General features: G+C 32.8%; 1 protein-coding gene across 24 annotated transcripts in view; it reads right to left on the bottom strand.

Moving 5' to 3' along the window:
* Positions 1–17,677, bottom strand: part of MPDZ (multiple PDZ domain crumbs cell polarity complex component) — a 211,983-nt gene that overhangs the window by 154,569 nt on the left and 39,737 nt on the right. The window lies entirely within an intron of this gene.

The raw sequence follows: 17,677 nt of genomic DNA, 5'->3' as shown, positions 1-17,677 counted from the left end.
TATGAAATGGTAAGGCTCTACTCCACAAATAAAATCATTTTTATATATTCTGCCTTTTTCTGGTGTGATGAACACATAAAGAAGAAAATTTGATCTTGAGCTATCTAACACAACTATAATATGGGGAACCAACATGTGGTCCACAAGTGTAACACACTGTTCTTTGCTTCTTTCCAATTTTTTTCTTTCCTGCTTTTGAGAAAAGGAGTTCTGCAGATATCTATGACCCTGTGAGCTTTGAAAAGTCAGAATGGTAAACCACCAGAACTCTAGGAGCTAAAATTTATACCAGATTGTGTAGTCTATTGAGATAGGGAAGCTAAAACCATTTATCCATGGGCTATGCCAAATATGAAAGTGAACTGGGGTGAAGGGAGAACAAAAGGGTTAACTATAGAAACTCTAAGTTTGAGCCCACTTTCCCAAAGACAGAGGATATCCATAGGGAATATGTTGGAAGAAAATTTTCTTGTCCTTTCTCTTGTGAATTTACAAATTTGAAATAAGTAAACATCCAACTTTCCCCTGATGATCTGAACTGAGGGGAAGTTCACAAACTCTCAAGACAGCCCCTTCTGTTTTGAGGTTGCTAATTATTCTCAAGCTTTTTTTTAATAAAAATTTGCAATTTGAATCCATTATTCTTTATTTTGTTATCTCAGAATAAGCAGAATAAGTTGAACCCTTTTCCCATGACACATCCTTCTAAGTAATTGATGGGCAGCTATCACCCCCTCTCCTCCAGCTTCAATTGCTCTTCTACAAGTTAAACATTCCCAGTTCCTTCCACAAATCCTCTTTATGACATAATCTCAAGGCCCTTTACCATCCTGATCAGCTTCTAGTTGTTCTTCAGTTTATTGATATACCTCCTAGATCCAGCACTAAACATAATACTCTAAGTGGACTTAGAGCAGGGTAGAGAACAGTCATACTCGCAACTCCCTTGTTCTGGACACAATCATTCTCAGTGCATTATGGGAGAACTCTTTTCCTTCCTTATCACATATACACTGAAGATCACATATAGTCATAAAAATGACTTACTGAATTTGCTGCACATTAAATCTACCTCATTATTTTAGTTGAATTACTATCTAAACCTCTCCATATTGTTATCTGTGAATAAGGTTTGTTTGTTTAGAATATAGAATTTATTATAGAAATTCATCTTATTGATTTAGCCTAATGATCTAACCTATGTCAAGATCATTTAGAGACAATCTTTTCAAAATGGAATACTGGAAATCCTATTCTTCCACCAACATATATGTGAATTTCACAATGTGAAGCTATGTAAGGATAAGAGGGGACTCAAGAATTAAAGATGAGAACTAGAAAGAAAAATCAGTTCATCAATAAGCATTTATTAAGTGCCTGCATGCCATGTATTGTGCTAAGTAAGCACCAAGGGACACAAAGTATAAAGCAAAAGACAGTCACTACTCAAAAATTTTTTAATTGAAAAATTTAAAAAAGAGTCATTTATCTCAAGGAAATTACAATCTAACAAAGGAGACAAAATTCAAAGAGCTAAGTACAAACAAAACACAGACAAAATAAAATGGAGTTAATGTGAGGGGATGTGTGTTAACTGACTGAGAAGCAGATACATTGAAGCCTCTCTATAGCAGAATAAAGCAGAATCATGTTAATAGCTAATTGCCCTCACCACCTTACAAGATTAAGTTACTAAACAGCCCAAAAGAGTTGGGACAAAGAACACCTGGTCTCATCTAAGTGGCTTTACTATTACAACATTCTACATCTAAATCTATGTATACAAATATGATCATTATTTTATTATTATTCCCATTAATATTATTTCTCCATTCCACCTCTTTTAACTATTTTAACACAGCTCAACTTCTATTCCCTGGATTTCTTTCAACTTCCATTTCAGCAGCCCTCTCATGGTAGAGATGCTGCCTCCACTGTAGCCTCATCCTGTTTGGGGAGTTTCTCCTTGAAACCCTTACTTTGGGAAGTAGTTACACTTCACAATCTCACTTCCAACCTGGCTCAGCTATTGACTCTAAATTACTTTCCACTTTGCCCTCACCTGACTACTTTCCCCACAAAATAAGAACGTAAGAAACACTGACTCAGTCAGACTATCATTTCATTGTGGCACATACTTTGACTATGGGTTCTCAAAGGCTTTGAAAGTGGCACAAAAGACCTATCCATCCTACTAAGGTTGAAAGGCTTTAAGTTCATGTTAGGTGGCCAACTGTATACCTTCCCAAGAGCCTTATCATGGTGCTATGTACACAGCAGGTGTTTAGTAAATGCTTGTTGCTTTATCATAAAATGGCTGGTCACCAAGTAATGAATATTTTCAATTAAGAAACTTAGTCAAAAACATTTTCTAAAGCATTTGTTCTGTGTAAGTGTAAAAAGAACCTACCACATGTGAAATCATAGTGCCTTTTAGTGTTAAATCATTAATGTTGTTACTGCCACTGTTATTCCTTTGATTAAGGAGTTTTATATAGACTTTCCTTCTTTCTTCATAAATCATCACACTATGTAAATCGATGTGTTGTTTTATATATAACTATTTAAAAATGCACTACCTCTATAAGACACAAAGAGAGTTTTCAGATTACCAATGATCCAGTGAATTAATCAGCTACCTGTTTTCAACTACTGGGTGAGGGGAGCAAGGGGTGTCAGAGGTAGAAAGCATTTTGTTATCCTTTAAATGATTATTTTAAATCATTTGGGATGAATTAACATTTATGCCTACATGTATGTATATATTATACTATGGGTATATGCACATGTGTGTATATATACATACATGTATAATATATATGTGAGTGTATGTATGTATGTACGTATGGTGTATTTTTTAAACAGCCTTGTTATGCCAAGCCTGGTTTTTTATCCTGAGCCATGGCAACTTCAAAAAAGTCTGCCAGCAAACTCTACACATCTCAGGTTGAAGCAGATGGCATGATGAAAGCTGCGACAGGCTGAGGATCCCACACACAAGGTCCTAACGCCTATGGTGTGTTTGCATAGAGAAAAAAATATTTGGACTTATGCTATGGTGAGCCAGGATGAACAAACTAGATGCTGGGAACAAAGTAATGAGTCCTTCAAAGGTACTCCCTAGTATGTTAACAGATTAATTCTCATTCCAAGGGAGAACACTCTCAGAATTAACTTGCTTCCCCTGGCTCAACTAATTACAATATTAAGATCCTAAGGGGGAAAAAAGTTCATGTTAATAAAGTAGGTTTGTTTTTCAGTTTGTTTAAATCAGTTGAAAATTCATTCAATTTGTTCTTGAAAAAGATGTTGTTCAAAGTCAGATTTATAAAATAATTTTCTAAATTTTTTCTAAAAAATGATTAATTGTATTATTCTACCCATCAAAAATCTCTTTAAATTTTTTAATCTATATCACAGAGCCCCAAAGTTAGGCATGTCCTTTTTAATAAGTCTGCAAAAAGTTGATAAGTCCACTGTCTAGTGGATATATATAAGGACCCAGTTTAGAGAAAACAAATTTAATTAGAAAGATGGCAAATACTTAAGAGTTTGGATCTACAAAGAGAATCAATTTAGATAACTTATATACCAGATTCACCAAATAATTATCAAGTTTTCATCCCACATTTGCCATTTCCTTCAGGAATCTTTCCCCAATCCCCTAGAGTCAGTAACTATATTTTCTCCCTTGAACTATAAAATACAACATCTATAAAAAGCACCTACTATATGCCCAGAACTATTCTACATTCAAAGAACCATGGGATCACAAATTTAGTACTGAAATGGAACTATAGAAGTCACCAAATCCATCTGTGTCATTTATTCTGTATATATCTCTTAGTCCCCTTACTGACTGTATATTAAATAAGATCAGGAAATCAGTATTATTTAAAACTTGCTATTTCATTGGTACTTTCTATGCAATAGTTACTTAATAAACGTTTAAACTGAATTACAGAGGTGACATTAAAGTGTTCTTGAAGCATAAGAAAAAAGTAACGAGTTATTCATTATAATAATTGTGACTACAGGAAACAGTACTTGGTGTCTTAAAAAGATATCTTTTTAGGTTACATGACAACAAATTGTTAGATAGTTTATGTATCTGCAAGGGGAAAGATTTTGTTTTAATTCTCTCTGCTACACTTAAAAGCATTTATGATGTGACCTCTACTTATTCCCTGCAGGAACAATCTTCACAATCTGGGGAAACTCTGGATTCTGGATTCAAATACCCCACAGTGTTTTTCATAAAAAGAAAGTAGATCTCAAAGGCTCTTTTTTTTAAGATGCACCTTTTCTGACTATATAAATCAGCATGTAAATATTTTGACTTTCCCCACCGAAGCAACTTAACTACAAAACAAAATTATTCTTAATTTTTCTGGAGATACAGGATAAAAGGAAGTCCAGTACTGAAAAACTCTTATCTTTGGAAGGCTAGGAACACTAATGCATAATTAATATAATTGTGACTTAGTCCACCAATTCTGAAAAAAATAATTTTGACCTCTACTCTAAAGTCACTAAAATGTACATAATCAAAAGATCCAGGAATATCATCACTACTAGGCAGATACTTCAAAAGAGGTAATGGAAAAAGAAAAAGTCCCACATCCACAAAAAATATTTATAATCATACATTTTGTTGAAGGAAAGAATTAGAGGGGAAGGTAAATGCTCATTACTCAGAGAATGAGAGAGGATAATATTACTGTGCCATTAGGAATAAAAAATAAAAATAATTAAAAGAAACCTAGGAAGACTTGTTGTATAAATTGATATAGAGTGAAATAAGAACAAAGAGAACATATACATGATAACTATATCACAATAATGTAAAGGAAGCTTTATGGCAATGTGGACCTGGAGTCAAGAAGACTTGAGTTGAAATTTTTTGGCTGTGACATACTGAACAAGTCACTTCATCTCACCTGCCTCACTTTCTACTCACATATAAAATGGAAATGATGACAGTATCTACTTTTCAGAATCATGAAAACAAAATAAGAATATTTATAAATTGTTTAGCAGATAAAATACTTATGAAAATGATGCCTATTAATCATGAATAAGGAAAACATCTTTGAAAGATGTCAGACCTCAGATAAATGCAGTGACCAGACATACTTTCAGAAAAAATGATGTTGAAGCATGCATCCTTTCTCTTGGTGGGAAACTGATGAACTGGAGCAGGTTAGAAACAACCACAACCTAGGGTCAATAAACTTGGTTGTTTAAAAAAAATGTTTAAGCATCAAATTCCCATATATCTAGGACACAGATTCTAGAAATATAGTTTTCATTTTTTTAATATGTAGGTTGTTTCTAAGTTTGAAATTTGACAGATGCATAAGAAAAATATTTCTCATTCCATAGAATCTAATACAGTCAATAAACATTTAATAAATGTCCAATATATTAGAAGTACTGTGCTAATCACTGAGAATACAAAAAGAGGGAAAAGAGAATCCTTTTCTTAGAAGGAGTTTACAAGTGAGGGAGACAACAAATGAACAGATAGCAAGTTATAAACAGGACAAGTGAGAAATAATTAATAGGAAATAATTAAAAAGAGACACTGGAATTAAGACAGGTTGGGAAAGGCTTTTTGTAGAAAATGAGCTTTTGGTTGGGACTTGAAAGAACTTAAGAAAATCAGTAAGCAGAGATGAGGATAGAGATCATTCCAAAAATGGAGGACAGTAAAAGAATATGACTGAGAGAGAAAATGGATCTTATTTGAGACCATATATATGGGAATTTGATGCTAACTTAAAACAACAACAACAACAAAACAACAAGAAATGTGCTTAAACATATGAATTCACTTTACTCAAAATGTTAAAAATATGAAGATACAGAATTCTATTTATATTTCATCTATCCCTTTTGCTCTTTCATAGATGGGGCTAATGCTATTAGCTAGATGACCTTTTATTGTATAGTACTCAATCTTTCCAGAAAAACTTGGTATAATTTATACTGACTTATGAAAATATCAAATTGAATTTCTTTAAGCAGTTTGGGTAGTTTATCCTGTCTACTCTTGGTTGTTGTTTTTCTAAACATATTTTAAATACACTTATGTAGAGTAGGAAGAAAATCACTTTTGCTGATGTCTACTTAATGGATACTATGCATTTTGAATGATGAAAGCTAAAACACAAGCATATCTCAAGAGCTAGAGAATATTTAAACATTTTCATGCTTAAGTTTTAATGTTTTAGCCAGAATTAAAGCTGTTAACTTTAAGTTCCCAAGCACAGGCTTGTCAAAATGACAGATCTAGATGTCTCTACAATTTGTAAGTATTCTGTTCTCTCTATCAATACACACTTTAATCCCTCTATAACTGAACAGTTACCCCTGAAGTCCTGCATGGATGAAAAATCCCTTCACCTCTGTCCAGCCTTGTGATGTGACTCCCTATATTTATTATGGACAGTCCTAGAAAAAGAGATAGAAAATTCATTACCAGGTCTGATACTAGAAGCCTTTTAAAGGCTTGAAATGACCTGCTTAAGTTTAGGTTCTACTAGTATCGCTTATTAGAGTTCAGGCTCCAAGGAAGTATCAGAGGCCTTTATAGAAGATATCTACTTAAATTTTTGTGTTTCTTCTTGGCTTTTGGCTTTAGCAGTATAAGAAATAAAAAGTAAAGCATGCTTGGGAAAACTTGTGACAGGTGGACCTCTAACAAATGTGGGCTTTTTTTTTTTTTTTTAATCTGCACCTTGTCTTTTCTCGCAAAGGCAAGAAATTTGATTATTTTGTTGTGAATTTACACAAATGCTGTAACCAACCATTTGGAATTAGTCCCAAATATGAAATGCAAAGAAGAATGAATTGATCAAACATTGAGTGTAGTCACTAAAATAAAGCACCAAGAATGGTAGTAATCACAGAAATTTTTTCATACATAGTAGGCATATGTTTTAAGTTTCAGACCTAAGAAAGCCTCCTTTTCCATAAATCTTTCAGTAAAATACTGATTAGGGCACAGCTCTGATGCATTATTGAACAGCCAAACTCTTGCACAGTAATTGATGGTGGCACTCTGATTTAATGATCCTTATTTTTAAAGCTAATTAAAGAAATTGAGTTGCATGTTCAAAGGGGATTAGCTTAATGTGACGAGACTATTTTGGATATAAAATAGCTCTTGGCTCCTGAATTAAATGATAGACAAAATGGAACAGAAAGCCTTTGGAAAATAAATACATTTATTTTCAGGTGCAGTAAGAATAACTGTATGTTCCTTTCTACATCCTTTTAAAAAAAAAGTTTGATTAGAAATAATTATAAGATGTTAATATATTCTACAAGGTCATTATAAACATATTCATCATGTTCATTTGGACAGTTCATTTTGTAGTTTAAAAGCAAATTTTTTATTTTATGAAAGCCACAGTTTAGTAAAATGTGTTAAATTACTTCTGACTAACATCAGCCATCAACAGGGAAAGGATCATTCAGTGATTTCCTAGTTATCTTTTGATAATAATTCCTTACTACAGAAAAAATGGAGAGGCATTATTTTGAATCACATATGCTGCTAATGGCTCTAGATCGGTACCTCTATTTCTATGAATGCAAGTGCATCACAGTGAGTGGACTTTATGTGTTTACTTTTTTATCTTTATTTTTAATTTCTCATAACTAAAAAGATCAATTCAACTGAGCAACTCAATGTGGAGGGGAAATAATTCTTCACTTATCCTTCCCCTTAAAGTTTAATATTATGATAAGAAGACAGACTGATTATCATATCCTCGATATTTCAAAATATTTTAGTTTGACTTTTTGGGTTTTATTTGGTTTTGGACTTGGAGACAAATTTTGGATTTTAAACTGGAAGTATATGATTAGGGTAATGTCTATAACACCTGATAAGTTGTATGATCCTAAGCAAAATTACTGACCCTCTCCAAGTTTTAGTTTACTTGTGTGTAAAGTAGAAGAACTAATAACTTTTCTAATAAAATTCAATGCAACAAAACTGTACTGAATTCCAACTACATTCTAAGGGAAGAGTAGATAAAAAGCTAGTAGGATTACTTGGATTAAAGTCCCACCTTGAAAATACACTGGCTGTGTGATCTTGATTCCAATAAATCTCTCAGGGTCTACAAGCAATTATCTAAGGTTATACAGTAAGTTGAAGATTTTCATTGTTAGAGTATTCCTTCATCAGGAAGTAACCTGTCCTGAAAAAATAACAGATGGTGATTCTAACTATCCCCCTACTCTCACCCCCCAAAATCAGAAGGCAATACAGATACAAAGCCAAACAATCTTTGGCTCCAAGAAACTTAAATTTTACTGGGGGACAGGAATATGATACATATGCAGTTTAGTAAAAAAAAAAAAAAAAAAAAAAAAGATAATTTGAAGAGAAAAACCTGTGATAAGAAGAAACACGGAATATTCTGAGAGACAAAGTATAGGAAGTAGGCCAGTTCAGGCATATGGAATGACATCTAAGTTATACAGAAGGAAGATGTAATGTTAAGTTCACAACATGGTTGGTCTAGAATGAAAATCAAATGAAGAGATGTATGAATAAATTCAGAAAAGGTGGGGTCATAAAATCATAGATACAGAGGGAGAAGGTACTTTAGAGGTATCTAGTCTAATCATTTGATTTATAAATGAAAAAATTGAAGTCTGGAATGGTAAAATAGCATGCTCCAGATCTCAGTGGTAGGTAGTTAAAGAAGCAGGGTTTGAGCCTAAAATGTCTCATTCAAAAATCAGTACTCTTTCACTGAAGAGAAGTATTGTATAAGTAGTAAAGCACTATAGAAATATGAGCCAGTATTTCACAAAATGCTATGAACTTAGGCCACTGACCACTAACAGGTTTCAATAACTAATATAAATGATAGCCTATATATATCCCCTCCTAAGAAGGCTCTTTCCATCTTCATTTACTGAACCACATTTCTGCAACATGCTTGATCTTTCTTAAATCTACACCTGAGAAAACTATTTCCATAAAACCATGAGGTTAACAAACATTTTACTAAACATCATTAATCTGTGCAGAATTTTTAAGATGGTAGACACAGCCCTTAGAATTTTCAAGTTGAAAAACAAAAGCAAATAGGTGATCATGTGACATATTGCTTCTCATTTTAGAGATGTGGAAACTAAAGGCAAAAACACAAATAAGGGATACAGCATAGACAAAAACTTTAGACTTGGAGTTTTTGGAAGGAATTAACTATTTCTTTAAAAAGAAGGGGATAGAATATGCTATTGATTTCTAAGAATCTTTCGAGGTCTAATGCTCTTACCCTGATTAATGGTGTGTCTATACAAATGAAATGAATAGCTTGTGATATGTTTGGTCAACTTGTCATAGCCATTTTAATGGCCAAATCTGAAAAGTTCATGATCAATCAGATTAATGTTTTTTTTAAAAATGAGCATAGCTAAGAATGTTGAATTAGGCACAATTTCATTGTATCAAATTGAATGATTATAAATAGAAATAGGTAAGTTAAATAAGTCTGATTTATCTTGGTTCAGAGGTCATGAATTAAGAAATGGATAGCACAGTATATAGAGTGCTGGACCTGGAATCAGAAGGACCAGAGTCCCAACAACCACAGGCAAACACTATGAGTCTGAATAAGTCACTTAAAGTTTGCCTGCCTCCCTTTCCTCATCTGTAAAGTGAAGATAATATCTATTTTCAAGATTGTTGTGAGGATAAAGTTTATAAAATGCCTTATAAACCTTAAATTGCCAAACAAACTAGCTGTCATTATTAACTTGATCAGGAGAACTTTAGTGACATCTGGGTGACTTCTTGTTTACTTGTTTTCATAATTTCATTCCATGTTCTCTGTGGAGTAAATACTTTAATCTCAATAAAAATACTCAGTGTATGACAAGGCAAACAAAGCACATTAAGATTTTACTTAAGAGATCTCTCATGAAAATCAAAAGTTCCTCAGTAACAAAAACAAGAGCCCAAGAACTTTATAAGATTGATCATTGTTCATTAGCTATTTGTTCTTGCTTTACATATAATTACAAAATTTTGATAATTTAATTATAATTTACTTTTTACATACATGGTAGCTCAAAAGTCTTATAAGGCATTAGTAAACTTACATACCATATTATGTGATTATATGTTACGTCATTTATTTTAAATCTCATTCAAATGTTATGTCATTCACTTTAAATTTTATATATACACACATGCACACACACACAAATTTTACATTTCTGGCACTGCTACAAATTTGAAGCAGAAAATTTGGGAGGAAGGATGTGAGAAGCTATTATAATGGGAAATAAAATAACTCACCCAAGGGTACAAAAGTGATAAAAGAACCCAGGTTTTAGTCTGTGTTTGGGATTTTTTTCCCTCTATCAGTTCCATAGTATCAATTACTGACCTACTTTCTCCTATTAGGGAAACAATCAGGAAACTAGCACTTTAAAATATTTTAGATGATGTACATTTCTTTCATCAATACTTTTTTTTGTCATACTATGACTCCTACTTATAGCTGCATCTGTCTCATTAAGTAGCAGATTTAAATCTAGATTCCTTACTCTAAATCAAATCATTCTGTTAACTTTTTTATATTCATGAACTATGACCTCATAGCTCTATGAGTAAAAAAAGAAATCTATCTCCAACGACTATTTCAAACTAGTAGAGTCAAAATGCCCTTTGAGGTCAGTAGCAAGTTTGGGCTCTCATCCCAAACATGAAAGGTCATTTAACTTTGAAATTAAAATTCCACCCAGCGCCATTTGCTGTTTTAGACATACATGTACAAACACACATACTGGCCTAAAATAGCAAGATGGTGTTGCATTTTAATCCAGTGCTACATATAAAGCTTGCCCAGGAAAAAGCAAGAATTTTAATCCCATCTTTCAAATACTCTATATTTACATACTTTTAGTTAAAGGAACAAACATTCAAAAGCTGTTATTGAACCAAAAATAAAGTACTCAAAATTCCTACAATAAATAAACTTCATGATAAATGTAAAAACGTATAAGTGATTCTCTCTCATTCTCTGAGGTTGCTTTTTAAATTCCTCCCTTAGATAAAAAACTATTCATGTTCTTCACTGGTCATTGGTTTTCTTCAGTTATTTTTGTTTTAAAATTATGAATGTGTTAGTATAAGGAATACCTGGTGTGAATATTCTATCCACAAATGCAGATGGGCAATTCATTAACTTAGCATTTTCAAAAATTACCCAGGGTGCTGAAAATTAAATGACTTGACCATGCACATAGGATGTGACTAAGGAGGACATAAATGCTCAGGAATATTGCTAATCTTCAAAAAGATGTATAAATAATCAGTTTTGGAGCATGCTTTTGAATGGCATAAAGATATATTTCTCTTCTTTTTGCTGTCTTCCCATGAACAGCAAGTCATAATTTCATCTATGCATTTGAGGGAGATGGCAGTAATTTCCCCTACAGGGATAATAGGTTTACAAATGAATAAACTCCATTCCAAACTCAAAATGAGTTTTGAATGTATCTCTTGGTGAAATATCTATCCAATTCCTTATATAATAAAATTCACTTAGGTTAATTGATCAAAAAAAAGAAAACAGTTGTCAAAAGAACAACTGCAAATATTAAAAGCCATGTAAAAGATCTCTTCAAATCATGAATGGAAAGCAAATTAAGCAACTGAGGTGACATCTTATAACCAGCTAAGAAACTATGACCAAAAAAGGGAAATCAATGGTGCATGGACTATGAACAGCCAAGCACCTGATGATAGGTTATGTAACAATCTGTTAAAAAAAAAAGAGGGAGATGGGACAAAAACCTCACAAAATCAAGATTTGGAACTTAGAAACACTTATGGTAACTGTAAATCATAATTTCACTATAAACACAGCATAACAGAGAGAACAATGGATCTGAAGTCTTCTGGTTTCAATTCCTATCTGCAAAGTATTCTGGAATTACGTTTAAAAAGAGACAAAAATGGCCAGACCCTTTCATTTAGAGATTCTCTTCTGTCAAAGACAGAAAAGAAGATTTCAAAATATTCAGAGTAGCACTTGAAATTTTACTTTGAGAATTTCCTGGCATCCATGGAAAACTGGAGATGACATCAATGTCACATACCAGCCCTGCATGGTTTTCAGCTACTCTCATTGTTACATTCAGCATACATTCATTGATTAAATAATCACTCAGTTATTAGTTTGGTTGTTGTGTACACAAAACTCAAATGACAGGTCATATTTATAAAGCTTCCAAACAAAAGGAGTTCATCAAATCCTAAACTATTGCTTTGTAATTTAACAAACCTACTATGTGTAAAATATTAAAGGAGGTGAAGGAAATACTGGAAGATACAAAGGCCAAAAAAAAAAATCCCTGCGTCAAGGAGTTTACATTTTGATAGACGATAAACACATTATATAAATGTGTATCTGGATAAGAAACAATTTGAGGAAAAAACCCTAAAAACTGGAAGTGGGAAAGTAGACTCAGTCCTTTAGAACATTACCCATAATGAATCTTAAAAGAAGCTAGAAAAACTAAGAGCCTGGGTGAGGATGCTGTGTATCCCTTCTAGTCAGGCATAGAAGACAATTTATGCATTGGCAAAAAGGAAGCAGGAGAGAAGAGAGAAGAGTGACAATTTTAGAGAATGGCAAGAAGACCATTTTGGCTGAGATGTAGAGATTATGAAAGAAGTCATATGAAATAATTTCTGAAAAGGCAGGCTAAGGCCAGATTGTGTTGGGTCTTTCTTAAGTGACTAATTAACTGCCAAGTTTATGCTTTGAGGGTTTTTTGTTTTGTTTTATTTTTTATCCTCTAGACAATAAAGAGCTACTGAGGATTTCTGAGGAAGGAAGAGGCATAAATCTATAAATAACAGTCTATTTCATATTACTTTTTGAAATCAGTGAGACAATGTTTTGTGTAGAAATGAAACACATTAAGACTATCATCTTTAAAAATTTAAGGAATTTTTAATTTTGTCCCCAATGATCTTTTTTTTAAATTAATATCCCTTGGTCATACATTGCTTTAATTTCTGAATATGTTTATCTTTCTACTCTCCTAACCATTTGGTCTTTCCTTGTAACAAAGATTCAAAGAAAAAAGGAAGGAAGTCAGGAAGAAAGGAAGGAAGGAAGAGAGGGAGGGAGGGAAGAAGGAAGGAAGAAAGGAAGAGAGGGAGAAAGGGAGACAGGGAGACAGGGAAACAGGGAGGAAGGGAGGGAGGGAGGGGAAGAAGAGAGGAAGGGAGGGAGAAACTAGGTGTTCAAAGGAAATTAATTCAACAACTGATGGTACATTGCAATTTCTTACATCCACAGCCTCCTCCTTCTGCAGCAAGGAAAGCAGCACATTTTCTGGACACATTTAGTTTTAGCATTCTTCTCATTTATATTATTGTAGTTACTGTACATATTGTTTAACTGGTTCTAACCTCATTAATTTTTATAAGTTTTCCCATTACATCCATGTACCATAGCTTATGTCATACATAATATCTATACATATTAGGTTATGTAACAATCTGTTAAAAAAAGAGGGAGATGGGGCAAAAACCTCACAAAATCAAGCACATAATAAGGTGTTGAAACTCAAAAAAATCAACTTCAATGGTATATAGACTATCATTCCAAATAACCAAGACACAAAAGATCTCAGTGATTCATGTAATCCTGTTTTTTAACCTAAATTATCTTTATCATTTTATTACTTACCCGCTTAACTTGTATAGAAATAGACAAGAATCTTCTGAAAGCTTTTAAAGCTTCAAGTTAGAAACATTTATGGTAACTGTAAATCATAATTTCACTGTAAACACAGCATAACAGAGAGAACAATGGATCTGAAGTCTTCTGGTTTCAATTCCTATCTCTGCCACTTACCTTATGGGGTCTTACATCTCCACTTTATAAGTCTACAGATTTTTCTCAACCAAAATCTCAAAAAGTTGTAATGGGCGATTTCAAAATTCCCTTACAAAATTCCCCCTTCGTAAACCTATGAACCTATGAACTTAAGCCAGACAAAAAATATATGTATTTCTATTATATTTTCTGGTTATTTTATCTGACAAGACAACAAATTCTGCAGAAACTGGGTTTTGCCTGTACAGGGTCTGAAAAGTTCCACAGGCTGCATAGGCAAAATAAAGATCTTTATGGCTGGTAAGTTTCTATGATTAAACCATTAATGTGTTTATTCTTAACCCCCTTCCCCCACAATAGCTGGATTTTGGTCATGAATAAGCACTAAGCCCTTGGGTGATTAGCTATAATAATGATTCAGTTACAGTAGGTCTACTGCTTGAAAATGAGCATTTGACAGATCATTGACACACAGTCAGAGTCCTTTTCACTTAAATGGGAATTGTGTAATAGGGCAATGAATTGAGACCGTTAGAGATTATCTGGGTTTAACAGCACGTCCTTTTAGCTGGCAGTTATAACAATATACCAAGTAGCAGAATTAAACAGAGGCATCAATTATACCCCCTGACCTGTTAGTATTTTTGACAATATTTAAATAGCACATCCCTTTAGGGCATGGCTTTTATGCCCTCTTCGTTACACACCTGTCAAGTATTTAATTTGCCAAAGGAAACAGTTTGATTTCCAAGGGCAATCTTAATATTGAAGTAGCAAATTGGGAAAATTGAATCTTATTGAATAGAAGTAATGAGAAGAATCTGAGAAAAAAAATAGTAGGCTTAATTCAATGTGGCATGCACGCATCTGTCATTGACACAACAATGCGATCAAGTTCCCCAATATGTTGCATATACCTCAGGCTTATAAATTATTCACTTTCTTCTCTTCTCAGGGACATAGAAGCATGCTAAAGAAGGCTCTTCTAGGGGCTCAAATTTCTAGCTCTAAGATCTGTACAAAGATGGTGACTAGAAAAACTTACCTGTTGTGATAAGTGAAGATAAAAAAAATAAATGTTTAATTACTGCTGTCAGAGCTTAGTACAGGACTTCCTTGTTTTAATATTAAGACAATACATTTTTAAATGGTAGGTGTTAAGTGACACAGAATAGAATGCTAGATCTAGAAGCAGAAAGAACTTAGTTCAATTCTGGCCTCAAAACCTTACTAGGTATGTGACTCTGGACAAGCTTCCTCAACTATAAAATGGGAATTATTATAGTGCCTACCTTCCAGGGTTACTGTGAAGATAAAATAGGATATTTTTAAAGTCCTCTTCAAACCTTCAAACAAACTATGAATGCTATTACCATAAGAGGATAAAATTTGGGGTCAAAATATACCTGATACATCATTCAATCCAACTCCTCATTTTCCAAATATAGAAAGTAAGCTACAAAGATGTGACATAACTTTACCAACATCCCAGAGGTAAATATGTAGCAGAATAGGGATTAAAATCCTCTGAGGCCTAAATCCAATGCCATAAATAGAAGACCAAAGAAGAAATAAGACCTTCCTTTTTCTTAGTAAGCTATGCAAAGAAAAAAAAAAAACTACCATAATGAGAGACCCAGAATAGTCATGAAAAAATTAATTAGGACAAATAAAATAGTACAAGTGATTCATTAAATTCAGAATGTATTTAATATTTCTAGAAACTGAAAAGACAATGACTATGGTGAAATACGACTGAAATTGCTAACCTTTCCAGAGAAAAAGAAGACAAATTTCTCCTACTTCTTTTATCTCTCTCAGTAAATGATGAGCATGAGATAAATATTTAAGGTACATTTCTTAAATATAAAGAAAAAAGAAATATGCATGTTAATCATTCCCTTTCTATATGAAATAGCAGGTAAGACAAAAAAAAGTATATCTAAGACACTTGCATAGAATGTGCCTTCTCAATTTATCTCTGTCCTATGTAGATAATGCTGGGATATCTTCAGATAAGTTTTAGCTGAACCTTACAGAAATAAGAAGGACCAATAATTATTACTGGAATCTAAAGCAGAATTTCTTAACCTTTTTGGTATAATCGAATCTCTTGGCATTATGGCAAAGTCCATAGATCCATTCTCACAATAATGTTTTGAAATGCTCAAAAGAAAATACAAATAAAATAATCATACTGAAATGAAGATGTATTTTATTTTAGCATCAAAGTCTCCCTGAAATATTATTGGTGGACCCTGAGCTTTCTAAGAAACATGTTCTAGAGAATTTTTTTTTTTTTTTTTACCATTCCATCTACAGTATGTTTTATAAAGAAAACTGTACAGCAGACACTGGCTCCCTATCTTTGCTTCTCAATGAATTCTCCTTACCAACACTAAGCTGGCTAAAAGTTAAATCAAATCAACAAGCATTTATTAAGTACTTAGTACATACCAGGCACTGTGCTAAATAATAGAAGAATTTCAGGAATAACAGGACAAGAAATAAGACAAAATTTCAGAAGTAAAGGTCATGCCTCTTTTGTTGACTATTTATATTTACTACTACTTTTTCAATTTAGTATATTTCTTTAACTTTAAGTAAAAATTTTTATAAATATTTCTATAACAATGAAAACTGAACACATATCTTGGACCTTTATATTTGCTAAAACTTATCAATCCATTGTTTCTTAAATCAATCATTTTAATTGTTTTTCAAGGGAACAAATACCTCTACTCATTATAGTCTACCTAAATTTAACCAAAATACCAAATCAAATACTTTCATGAACCTAAGATTTACTGAGAAGAAATTATTCTACAAGATTTCACCAATCTATTTCTCATAATTTCTAGATTCACAGAATGATAACATTTTTCACTTAGGACCTCCCCTATCACCTCTGCTCTGACCTAAATTATGAACCTTTCATAAAATAGGCTGAAGCTATTCCTTCTTATATCACTGAATCTCCAGACTACTTTGTGACTTTAAAAATATTTGTGCTATCTCACTCATTAAAGTGACAAACTAAGGTTTGTCAGTAATTCTCAATTTTATCATAAATTGATTTTAATTACTATTACATTGACTTAAAAGCCTACATAGGAAAAACAATAACTTGTGATCAAAATAATGACTGGATAGGTCAAAATATCTGGGAAAATTAATAATAGAAATTGAAATATGGCTAACTTAATTATTTGAGTTCAGAGCATGTACATCCTCAGGTTCCATATGGTCAGTGTGATATATTTCCATTCTAATTTAAATGCTTGAAAGTTTCTTTTCTATAAAAATTCCAAATAAAATTGTGAACATAAAAAAAATAGAATACTGTGTTACATTTGGAAGTTCGAATGTTTATCACCATCTGACGCTGTCATGGGAAGCAATTGCTCCTTACACTCCTTTAAGAAGTGAGAATTTGCAACGCCACCAACTGATGACAATGTAATTATCCCTCATACTGTCAAAAAAGAGGTGCTTTCCCTTCCTCACATACATGATTATGCATGTAAATCCAATCTTATCAGAAATGTTGTAAGGAAAGGGATCAAGTGTTTGGGTGGGGATGAGCAATATCATATGAAGAATGAACTTTAGTGATGAAGGCCACATCTACATACAGATCTCTATCTTAAACATATTTGTATCATTCCCTTCTTCTGTAGGAATTCATTCTTTGGCATCCAGACAGCTTTCAACAGAATGTCATATCATCCACAATATACAGCAATAACCATGGCAAAAAATAACTAGGAGAAGAAAAAAGC

The sequence above is a fragment of the Sarcophilus harrisii genome, chromosome 1, assembly GCF_902635505.1.
Source record: "Sarcophilus harrisii chromosome 1, mSarHar1.11, whole genome shotgun sequence".
Classification (NCBI taxonomy): domain Eukaryota; kingdom Metazoa; phylum Chordata; class Mammalia; order Dasyuromorphia; family Dasyuridae; genus Sarcophilus; species Sarcophilus harrisii.
Note: the sequence above shows the minus strand (reverse complement) of the source record. Positions and strands in the feature narration are given on the sequence as shown.